Here is an 11,986-nt window from a genome sequence, read left to right on the forward strand (position 1 = left end):
ACTCGGGTTTGATCCCTGGGTCGGGAAGATCCCCTGGAGAAGGAAATGGCAACCCACTCCAGTATTCTCGCCTGGGAAATGCCACGGACAGAGGAGCCTGATGGGCCGCACTCCATGGGGCCTATAAGAGTTGGGCTCAACCCAGCAACTACGAACAGAAGTATTTCCAAAGACCACACTCAAGTGTGTGTGTGTGTGTGTGTGTGTGTGTGTCTGTATCTCCCTCTCGCCGTCTTGGAGTCTGTCTCGGAAGCTTCATGGATTTCTGCCTCTATCTCTCCCGACAGCCGTCCACCGGGCCTTTGGTCTGGCCCCGGGCTCTCCCAGGTGCTATGGCTCTGGCTGAGGAGCTCGCGCAGGCCAGCTGTCTCCCATGGCGTGGGTGCGTGCGAGTGTGTGTGTCTGTCTGTGTGCCTGCCTGTGGTTCGTCTGCTCTCTCAGGAAGGTCGGGTGCTTGGCGGGCGGCGTGGGGACAAGGGGGGCGGGGGGCCTCGGTAGGGCAAAGGGGCGGGGCTGAGGCGCTCCGGTCGACCGCGCCTCCGTGGCTCCCGGTGGGTTTGGGCAGCGGGCAGGTGCCGGGCAAGTTGGGCGCTCAAGATTCGCTGCGCCTAGGCCCGCAGGAGGTTCAGAGGCCCCCGGGCCGCGGGGATCGGGAGGCGGCGGGCCCCGAAGACCGACACCTCCGGGGTCGCGCGGCCCTGAGCGGCGAACGGGATGGGGGGGAGGCGCCGCTCAGCCAGCGCGGCCGGGTCTGGAGTGGCCGGGGGTGGGAGGGCGCCGAGACCTCCGCACCCCTCAGCCCACCCCCCAGGCCCCGCGCGCACGCACGCACGCCCTCCCGGTCACTGGGGGGTCCTGGAAGCCCATCGGGCCCCCGGGCCCGGCCAGGCGGTTGCTGGTCTGGTGTTGGCGGTGTTCGGGGGCCGGGCCGGCGTCAGCAGGCTGGAGTGCGGTCGCGGGTCGTGCGGCTCAAGTACAGCACGGCCCCCCGAGGAGAGGGGCGGCCCGTTGGCCCGACCTGCAGGTCAGAGCGAAAGGGAGGCGAAGCGCAAGGCTCTTAGGGCGCCCCGCGGCGGCCGCGCCCGTCTCCGGCCCTATCGGCCTGAAGGCGCCCGATCTCGTCTGATCTCGGAAGCTAAGCAGGGTCGGGCCTGTTCAGTATCTTGGATGGGAGACCACCTGGGAATTCCGGGTGCTGGAGGCTTTTTTGCCTACCAGAAGAGGTCCTTTAGCCCCCGCCCCGCGTCCCAATTCTTGGACCCACACCCCCCTCGCCCCCCCGCCACCCCCGCAGCCCCAGCCCCTCCCGGGGCGGGGGGAGTGAGTGGGTGGCCGGGGCCCCGACTCCCGCTGCAGACCTGGGTTGCCTCCCCGCGGCCCGCGAGCCCCTCCGCCTTCGCATTCGGCTTTCAGGAAACCAGACGACCGGCCGTCCCGTCTCCCTCTGGGGCTCCTTTGGCTTGCCTCAGGCAATCCCGGGGCTTGCACCGACTCCAGCCAGAGCCCCAGCCCCCGCCCCACCCCCAGCCTCGCAGGCGATCGCGCATGCGCATGCGAGCGCGCGCACAGATCGATGTGCCCAAACGGGGCATCTAGCTTGTTGGCTTGTACTGGGGGTGGATCTATGCCTGGGAGTGGGACTGCTGAACCATAGGCTACTTCTACTTTTAGTTCCTTCGCGAACCTCCATACTCTTTTCCATCCCGGCTGTACCAACTCCCATTCCTACTCAGCGTGGAGGAGAGTTCCCTTTGCTCCACAGCTTCTCCAGCATCTGCTATGGACAGACATTGCAATGAGGCCCAATCGGACTCGGGCGAAGTGGTCCCTCCTTGGCGTTTGGAGTTGAGTCTCTCCAATCATTAGTGACGTGGAGCAAGATGACCGTTTGGAAATGCAGATGCAATTCTCTCACCATCCTGCTCCAACGGCTCTTGTATTTTCCCATCATATTGAAGATACGACCAATTCCCTTCATGCCTGCTCCTCACGTTCTTCTCGGATGTCTTTTCCCTGGAATGCCCTCTGCACTCTTTGGCTTCCATCCCATAGGGCATTTTCATTTCTTGAACGTCCTAAGTTTCCCTGGTCACCTAGACTTCCAGGATGCTGTTTTCCCTGCCTGAAATTCTTCCTGCATCTCAACCCTGGTTTACGTAGGTTCCACCTATGGACCTCAACGCAATGGTTACTCTGAAAAGCCTTCCCTGACACCCAGGTTTTGGTGAGGGTAGAGGCCCCTCGACAAGTTCTCCAAGGATCTGCCTGTGATGTATCATTAGATTCGTCTCAGTGAAAGCAGGAACTCTGTGTCTGCTTCTCTCCGCCTTCTAGTTCCAGAAACTTATTACATGCCTCCCAGCTCATCGTAGGTGCTCAGGATTTACTTAGTGTGTGAAAGACAGAAAAGTTCTTGGAAGCCTCAAGGTGTCACTTGGCTCGGCACTTTTGATCTCTTTGTGTATTTGGCGATTCCATTCTTTCCTTTCCTGGGTTCATGTGTACGCTATATTCAAGGCACAATCTAAGGCATTAAGACATATCCATCAGTATGGGTTCTTGCTTTCAAGGAACTCGTACAGCAGATTTCTACAGTTTAGGGCTTTTCAAATGCTCTAGAAGAATGTGAACGTTCAGTGTGATCCATTTTCATTTCCAAGAAAGATCGTTTGACTTCCATAGCAAAGGTGGAGACCTTCCGACGTGTAGTCCAATACTTAGACCTTGACCATGTCAGGCAAGTCTTGCGGTTCCTTCTGGAGGTGTGTGGCTCTTGCAGAAACGTGAAGATCTTCCATCGTCCTCGGACTTTGGTGTCATTTGCAATCATCAAGAAAGCTTCCAGGTATAGGTTCCAGACCACCACCGCACACACTCGGTAGGCAACGGAGTGGATTCCAGGAATATGCGTTGTTAACCAGCATCACCGTTGATATTGTTGCTGCACGCTCTATGCAGTGGCCAGGGCCTGGATTGTCCACTGGGTCTCATGTGGAATGGAAAGAAGGGCTTCCCCCACCCCCCACCCCACCCCCCACTGTTGACAGCCTTGTGACTAGAAACGGGCCCCGAAACAAGAATCAGACAAACCAGATAAGCCCAGATGGTAGTCCATGAGATGAAGGAACTAAGCAGCTGGTTGGGATGGCGCCAAGGGGAAAGGTTGCTCTTTTTGTCTCCCGCTCTACTCCTTTCTTCCTGGACGCCTTAGGGGTTCATCATGGAGATTTGAAATAAAGTTCACCAAAGTCATATGTGTTGAATCAAGATTTTGCATTTCACCATCTCTCAAAAACGAAGAGTGCTTAACCTGCACAGGTTTCTTTCAAAAAAGTCAATAGCTTTTCAGTTCTGGGGTTTCTCTCTTGCCTTGTTCAAGTAGCCTTAAGAGTAAAAATCAACGAAAACTAAAGAAAGATTCCAAGATACCAACAAAGGACACCTTCTGTTTCTTCAATCATCTTTCCACTTAGTAGCACACGAGCTCTTTTCTTTGTATTTTGCCTAGGGAATTCGCAATGTGCTGGTTCAGATGGCAAGGCATCCGCCCGCAGGAGACTCGGGTTTGACCCCTGGGTCGGGAAGATCCCCTGGAGAAGGTAATGGCAACCCACTCCAGTATTCTCGCCTGGGAAATGCCACGGACAGAGGAGCCTGATGGGCCGCACTCCATGCGTCCTATAAGAGTTGGGCTCAACCCAGCAACTACAAACAGAAGTATTTCCAAAGACCACACTCGTGTGTGTGTGTGTGTGTGTGTGTGTGTGTGTGTGTGTCTGTCTGTCTGTGTGCCTGCCTGTGGTTCGTCTGCTCTCTCAGGAAGGTCGGGTGCTTGGCGGGCGGCGTGGGGACAAGGGGGGCGCCTCGGTAGGGCAAAGGGGCGGGGCTGAGGCGCTCCGGTCGACCGCGCCTCCGTGGCTCCCGGTGGGTTTGGGCAGCGGGCAGGTGCCGGGCAAGTTGGGCGCTCAAGATTCGCTGAGCCTAGGCCCGCAGGAGGTTCAGAGGCCCCCGGGCCGCGGGGATCGGGAGGCGGCGGGCCCCGAAGACCGACACCTCCGGGGTCGCGCGGCCCTGAGCAGCGAACGGGATGGGGGGGGGGCGGGGAGGCGCCGCTCAGCCAGCGCGGCCGGGTCTGGAGTGGCCGGGGGTGGGAGGGCGCCGAGACCTCCGCACCCCTCAGCCCACCCCCCAGGCCCCGCGCGCACGCACGCACGCCCTCCCGGTCACTGGGGGGTCCTGGAAGCCCATCGGGCCCCCGGGCCCGGCCAGGCGGTTGCTGGTCTGGTGTTGGCGGTGTTCGGGGGCCGGGCCGGCGTCAGCAGGCTGGAGTGCGGTCGCGGGTCGTGCGGCTCAAGTACAGCACGGCCCCCCGAGGAGAGGGGCGGCCCGTTGGCCCGACCTGCAGGTCAGAGCGAAAGGGAGGCGAAGCGCAAGGCTCTTAGGGCGCCCCGCGGCGGCCGCGCCCGTCTCCGGCCCTATCGGCCTGAAGGCGCCCGATCTCGTCTGATCTCGGAAGCTAAGCAGGGTCGGGCCTGTTCAGTATCTTGGATGGGAGACCACCTGGGAATTCCGGGTGCTGGAGGCTTTTTTGCCTACCAGAAGAGGTCCTTTAGCCCCCGCCCCGCGTCCCAATTCTTGGACCCACACCCCCCTCGCCCCCCCGCCACCCCCGCAGCCCCAGCCCCTCCCGGGGCGGGGGGAGTGAGTGGGTGGCCGGGGCCCCGACTCCCGCTGCAGACCTGGGTTGCCTCCCCGCGGCCCGCGAGCCCCTCCGCCTTCGCATTCGGCTTTCAGGAAACCAGACGACCGGCCGTCCCGTCTCCCTCTGGGGCTCCTTTGGCTTGCCTCAGGCAATCCCGGGGCTTGCACCGACTCCAGCCAGAGCCCCAGCCCCCGCCCCACCCCCAGCCTCGCAGGCGATCGCGCATGCGCATGCGAGCGCGCGCACAGATCGATGTGCCCAAACGGGGCATCTAGCTTGTTGGCTTGTACTGGGGGTGGATCTATGCCTGGGAGTGGGACTGCTGAACCATAGGCTACTTCTACTTTTAGTTCCTTCGCGAACCTCCATACTCTTTTCCATCCCGGCTGTACCAACTCCCATTCCTACTCAGCGTGGAGGAGAGTTCCCTTTGCTCCACAGCTTCTCCAGCATCTGCTATGGACAGACATTGCAATGAGGCCCAATCGGACTCGGGCGAAGTGGTCCCTCCTTGGCGTTTGGAGTTGAGTCTCTCCAATCATTAGTGACGTGGAGCAAGATGACCGTTTGGAAATGCAGATGCAATTCTCTCACCATCCTGCTCCAACGGCTCTTGTATTTTCCCATCATATTGAAGATACGACCAATTCCCTTCATGCCTGCTCCTCACGTTCTTCTCGGATGTCTTTTCCCTGGAATGCCCTCTGCACTCTTTGGCTTCCATCCCATAGGGCATTTTCATTTCTTGAACGTCCTAAGTTTCCCTGGTCACCTAGACTTCCAGGATGCTGTTTTCCCTGCCTGAAATTCTTCCTGCATCTCAACCCTGGTTTACGTAGGTTCCACCTATGGACCTCAACGCAATGGTTACTCTGAAAAGCCTTCCCTGACACCCAGGTTTTGGTGAGGGTAGAGGCCCCTCGACAAGTTCTCCAAGGATCTGCCTGTGATGTATCATTAGATTCGTCTCAGTGAAAGCAGGAACTCTGTGTCTGCTTCTCTCCGCCTTCTAGTTCCAGAAACTTATTACATGCCTCCCAGCTCATCGTAGGTGCTCAGGATTTACTTAGTGTGTGAAAGACAGAAAAGTTCTTGGAAGCCTCAAGGTGTCACTTGGCTCGGCACTTTTGATCTCTTTGTGTATTTGGCGATTCCATTCTTTCCTTTCCTGGGTTCATGTGTACGCTATATTCAAGGCACAATCTAAGGCATTAAGACATATCCATCAGTATGGGTTCTTGCTTTCAAGGAACTCGTACAGCAGATTTCTACAGTTTAGGGCTTTTCAAATGCTCTAGAAGAATGTGAACGTTCAGTGTGATCCATTTTCATTTCCAAGAAAGATCGTTTGACTTCCATAGCAAAGGTGGAGACCTTCCGACGTGTAGTCCAATACTTAGACCTTGACCATGTCAGGCAAGTCTTGCGGTTCCTTCTGGAGGTGTGTGGCTCTTGCAGAAACGTGAAGATCTTCCATCGTCCTCGGACTTTGGTGTCATTTGCAATCATCAAGAAAGCTTCCAGGTATAGGTTCCAGACCACCACCGCACACACTCGGTAGGCAACGGAGTGGATTCCAGGAATATGCGTTGTTAACCAGCATCACCGTTGATATTGTTGCTGCACGCTCTATGCAGTGGCCAGGGCCTGGATTGTCCACTGGGTCTCATGTGGAATGGAAAGAAGGGCTTCCCCCACCCCCCACCCCACCCCCCACTGTTGACAGCCTTGTGACTAGAAACGGGCCCCGAAACAAGAATCAGACAAACCAGATAAGCCCAGATGGTAGTCCATGAGATGAAGGAACTAAGCAGCTGGTTGGGATGGCGCCAAGGGGAAAGGTTGCTCTTTTTGTCTCCCGCTCTACTCCTTTCTTCCTGGACGCCTTAGGGGTTCATCATGGAGATTTGAAATAAAGTTCACCAAAGTCATATGTGTTGAATCAAGATTTTGCATTTCACCATCTCTCAAAAACGAAGAGTGCTTAACCTGCACAGGTTTCTTTCAAAAAAGTCAATAGCTTTTCAGTTCTGGGGTTTCTCTCTTGCCTTGTTCAAGTAGCCTTAAGAGTAAAAATCAACGAAAACTAAAGAAAGATTCCAAGATACCAACAAAGGACACCTTCTGTTTCTTCAATCATCTTTCCACTTAGTAGCACACGAGCTCTTTTCTTTGTATTTTGCCTAGGGAATTCGCAATGTGCTGGTTCAGATGGCAAGGCATCCGCCCGCAGGAGACTCGGGTTTGACCCCTGGGTCGGGAAGATCCCCTGGAGAAGGTAATGGCAACCCACTCCAGTATTCTCGCCTGGGAAATGCCACGGACAGAGGAGCCTGATGGGCCGCACTCCATGGGTCCTATAAGAGTTGGGCTCAACCCAGCAACTACGAACAGAAGTATTTCCAAAGACCACACTCGTGTGTGTGTGTGTGTGTGTGTGTGTGTGTCTGTCTGTCTGTGTGCCTGCCTGTGGTTCGTCTGCTCTCTCAGGAAGGTCGGGTGCTTGGCGGGCGGCGTGGGGACAAGGGGGGCGCCTCGGTAGGGCAAAGGGGCGGGGCTGAGGCGCTCCGGTCGACCGCGCCTCCGTGGCTCCCGGTGGGTTTGGGCAGCGGGCAGGTGCCGGGCAAGTTGGGCGCTCAAGATTCGCTGAGCCTAGGCCCGCAGGAGGTTCAGAGGCCCCCGGGCCGCGGGGATCGGGAGGCGGCGGGCCCCGAAGACCGACACCTCCGGGGTCGCGCGGCCCTGAGCAGCGAACGGGATGGGGGGGGGGCGGGGAGGCGCCGCTCAGCCAGCGCGGCCGGGTCTGGAGTGGCCGGGGGTGGGAGGGCGCCGAGACCTCCGCACCCCTCAGCCCACCCCCCAGGCCCCGCGCGCACGCACGCACGCCCTCCCGGTCACTGGGGGGTCCTGGAAGCCCATCGGGCCCCCGGGCCCGGCCAGGCGGTTGCTGGTCTGGTGTTGGCGGTGTTCGGGGGCCGGGCCGGCGTCAGCAGGCTGGAGTGCGGTCGCGGGTCGTGCGGCTCAAGTACAGCACGGCCCCCCGAGGAGAGGGGCGGCCCGTTGGCCCGACCTGCAGGTCAGAGCGAAAGGGAGGCGAAGCGCAAGGCTCTTAGGGCGCCCCGCGGCGGCCGCGCCCGTCTCCGGCCCTATCGGCCTGAAGGCGCCCGATCTCGTCTGATCTCGGAAGCTAAGCAGGGTCGGGCCTGTTCAGTATCTTGGATGGGAGACCACCTGGGAATTCCGGGTGCTGGAGGCTTTTTTGCCTACCAGAAGAGGTCCTTTAGCCCCCGCCCCGCGTCCCAATTCTTGGACCCACACCCCCCTCGCCCCCCCGCCACCCCCGCAGCCCCAGCCCCTCCCGGGGCGGGGGGAGTGAGTGGGTGGCCGGGGCCCCGACTCCCGCTGCAGACCTGGGTTGCCTCCCCGCGGCCCGCGAGCCCCTCCGCCTTCGCATTCGGCTTTCAGGAAACCAGACGACCGGCCGTCCCGTCTCCCTCTGGGGCTCCTTTGGCTTGCCTCAGGCAATCCCGGGGCTTGCACCGACTCCAGCCAGAGCCCCAGCCCCCGCCCCACCCCCAGCCTCGCAGGCGATCGCGCATGCGCATGCGAGCGCGCGCACAGATCGATGTGCCCAAACGGGGCATCTAGCTTGTTGGCTTGTACTGGGGGTGGATCTATGCCTGGGAGTGGGACTGCTGAACCATAGGCTACTTCTACTTTTAGTTCCTTCGCGAACCTCCATACTCTTTTCCATCCCGGCTGTACCAACTCCCATTCCTACTCAGCGTGGAGGAGAGTTCCCTTTGCTCCACAGCTTCTCCAGCATCTGCTATGGACAGACATTGCAATGAGGCCCAATCGGACTCGGGCGAAGTGGTCCCTCCTTGGCGTTTGGAGTTGAGTCTCTCCAATCATTAGTGACGTGGAGCAAGATGACCGTTTGGAAATGCAGATGCAATTCTCTCACCATCCTGCTCCAACGGCTCTTGTATTTTCCCATCATATTGAAGATACGACCAATTCCCTTCATGCCTGCTCCTCACGTTCTTCTCGGATGTCTTTTCCCTGGAATGCCCTCTGCACTCTTTGGCTTCCATCCCATAGGGCATTTTCATTTCTTGAACGTCCTAAGTTTCCCTGGTCACCTAGACTTCCAGGATGCTGTTTTCCCTGCCTGAAATTCTTCCTGCATCTCAACCCTGGTTTACGTAGGTTCCACCTATGGACCTCAACGCAATGGTTACTCTGAAAAGCCTTCCCTGACACCCAGGTTTTGGTGAGGGTAGAGGCCCCTCGACAAGTTCTCCAAGGATCTGCCTGTGATGTATCATTAGATTCGTCTCAGTGAAAGCAGGAACTCTGTGTCTGCTTCTCTCCGCCTTCTAGTTCCAGAAACTTATTACATGCCTCCCAGCTCATCGTAGGTGCTCAGGATTTACTTAGTGTGTGAAAGACAGAAAAGTTCTTGGAAGCCTCAAGGTGTCACTTGGCTCGGCACTTTTGATCTCTTTGTGTATTTGGCGATTCCATTCTTTCCTTTCCTGGGTTCATGTGTACGCTATATTCAAGGCACAATCTAAGGCATTAAGACATATCCATCAGTATGGGTTCTTGCTTTCAAGGAACTCGTACAGCAGATTTCTACAGTTTAGGGCTTTTCAAATGCTCTAGAAGAATGTGAACGTTCAGTGTGATCCATTTTCATTTCCAAGAAAGATCGTTTGACTTCCATAGCAAAGGTGGAGACCTTCCGACGTGTAGTCCAATACTTAGACCTTGACCATGTCAGGCAAGTCTTGCGGTTCCTTCTGGAGGTGTGTGGCTCTTGCAGAAACGTGAAGATCTTCCATCGTCCTCGGACTTTGGTGTCATTTGCAATCATCAAGAAAGCTTCCAGGTATAGGTTCCAGACCACCACCGCACACACTCGGTAGGCAACGGAGTGGATTCCAGGAATATGCGTTGTTAACCAGCATCACCGTTGATATTGTTGCTGCACGCTCTATGCAGTGGCCAGGGCCTGGATTGTCCACTGGGTCTCATGTGGAATGGAAAGAAGGGCTTCCCCCACCCCCCACCCCACCCCCCACTGTTGACAGCCTTGTGACTAGAAACGGGCCCCGAAACAAGAATCAGACAAACCAGATAAGCCCAGATGGTAGTCCATGAGATGAAGGAACTAAGCAGCTGGTTGGGATGGCGCCAAGGGGAAAGGTTGCTCTTTTTGTCTCCCGCTCTACTCCTTTCTTCCTGGACGCCTTAGGGGTTCATCATGGAGATTTGAAATAAAGTTCACCAAAGTCATATGTGTTGAATCAAGATTTTGCATTTCACCATCTCTCAAAAACGAAGAGTGCTTAACCTGCACAGGTTTCTTTCAAAAAAGTCAATAGCTTTTCAGTTCTGGGGTTTCTCTCTTGCCTTGTTCAAGTAGCCTTAAGAGTAAAAATCAACGAAAACTAAAGAAAGATTCCAAGATACCAACAAAGGACACCTTCTGTTTCTTCAATCATCTTTCCACTTAGTAGCACACGAGCTCTTTTCTTTGTATTTTGCCTAGGGAATTCGCAATGTGCTGGTTCAGATGGCAAGGCATCCGCCCGCAGGAGACTCGGGTTTGACCCCTGGGTCGGGAAGATCCCCTGGAGAAGGTAATGGCAACCCACTCCAGTATTCTCGCCTGGGAAATGCCACGGACAGAGGAGCCTGATGGGCCGCACTCCATGGGTCCTATAAGAGTTGGGCTCAACCCAGCAACTACGAACAGAAGTATTTCCAAAGACCACACTCGTGTGTGTGTGTGTGTGTGTGTGTGTGTCTGTCTGTCTGTGTGCCTGCCTGTGGTTCGTCTGCTCTCTCAGGAAGGTCGGGTGCTTGGCGGGCGGCGTGGGGACAAGGGGGGCGCCTCGGTAGGGCAAAGGGGCGGGGCTGAGGCGCTCCGGTCGACCGCGCCTCCGTGGCTCCCGGTGGGTTTGGGCAGCGGGCAGGTGCCGGGCAAGTTGGGCGCTCAAGATTCGCTGAGCCTAGGCCCGCAGGAGGTTCAGAGGCCCCCGGGCCGCGGGGATCGGGAGGCGGCGGGCCCCGAAGACCGACACCTCCGGGGTCGCGCGGCCCTGAGCAGCGAACGGGATGGGGTGGGGGGAGGCCCCGCTCAGCCAGCGCGGCCGGGTCTGGAGTGGCCGGGGGTGGGAGGGCGCCGAGACCTCCGCACCCCTCAGCCCACCCCCCAGGCCCCGCGCGCACGCACGCACGCACGCCCTCCCGGTCACTGGGGGGTCCTGGAAGCCCATCGGGCCCCGGGCCCGGCCAGGCGGTTGCTGGTCTGGTGTTGGCGGTGTTCGGGGGCCGGGCCGGCGTCAGCAGGCTGGAGTGCGGTCGCGGGTCGTGCGGCTCAAGTACAGCACGGCCCCCGAGGAGAGGTGCGGCCCGTTGGCCCGACCTGCAGGTCAGAGCGAAAGGGAGGCGAAGCGCAAGGCTCTTAGGGCGCCCCGCGGCGGCCGCGCCCGTCTCCGGCCCTATCGGCCTGAAGGCGCCCGATCTCGTCTGATCTCGGAAGCTAAGCAGGGTCGGGTCTGTTTAGTATCTTGGATGGGAGACCACCTGGGAATTCCGGGTGCTGGAGGCTTTTTTGCCTACCAGAAGAGGTCCTTTAGCCCCCGCCCCGGGTCCCAATTCTTGGACCCACACCCCCCTCGCCCCCCCCCCCCACCCCCGCAGCTCCAGCCCCTCCTGGGGCGGGGGATAGTGAGTGGGTAGCCGGGGCCCCGACTCCCGCTGCAGACCTGGGTTGCCTCCCCGCGGCCCGCGAGCCCCTCCGCATTCGCATTCGGCTTTCAGGAAACCAGACGACCGGCCATCCCGTCTCCATCTGGGGCTCCTTTGGCTTGCCTCAGGCAATCCCGGGGCTTGCACCGACTCCAGCCAGAGCCCCAGCCCCCGCCCCACCCCCAGCCTCGCAGGCGATCGCGCATGCGCATGCGAGCGCGCGCACAGATCGATGTGCCCAAAAGGGGCATCTCGCTTGTTGGCTTGTACTGGGGGTGGATCTATGCCTGGGAGTGGGACTGCTGAACCATAGGCTACTTCTACTTTTAGTTCCTTCGCGAACCTCCATACTCTTTTCCATCCCGGCTGTACCAACTCCCATTCCTACTCAGCGTGGAGGAGAGTTCCCTTTGCTCCACAGCTTCTCCAGCATCTGCTATGGACAGACATTGCAATGAGGCCCAGTCGGACTCAGGCGAAGTGGTCCCCATTGGCGTTTGGAGTTGAGTCTCTCCAGTC

General features: G+C 58.4%; 4 pseudogenes; all 4 read left to right on the plus strand.

The window, feature by feature from the left end:
* Positions 1 to 1,084: 1,084 nt before the first annotated feature.
* LOC129641099 (uncharacterized) lies at positions 1,085 to 1,204 on the plus strand (annotated as a pseudogene).
* A 3,261-nt stretch (positions 1,205 to 4,465) lies between these two features.
* LOC129641100 (uncharacterized) lies at positions 4,466 to 4,585 on the plus strand (annotated as a pseudogene).
* A 3,253-nt stretch (positions 4,586 to 7,838) lies between these two features.
* Positions 7,839 to 7,958, plus strand: LOC129641101 (uncharacterized; annotated as a pseudogene).
* Positions 7,959 to 11,207: 3,249 nt separating this feature from the next.
* LOC129641054 (uncharacterized) lies at positions 11,208 to 11,327 on the plus strand (annotated as a pseudogene).
* Positions 11,328 to 11,986: the final 659 nt, after the last annotated feature.

Source organism: Bubalus kerabau, unplaced genomic scaffold (assembly GCF_029407905.1).
Source record: "Bubalus kerabau isolate K-KA32 ecotype Philippines breed swamp buffalo unplaced genomic scaffold, PCC_UOA_SB_1v2 scaffold_70, whole genome shotgun sequence".
Taxonomy (NCBI): Eukaryota; Metazoa; Chordata; class Mammalia; order Artiodactyla; family Bovidae; genus Bubalus; species Bubalus kerabau.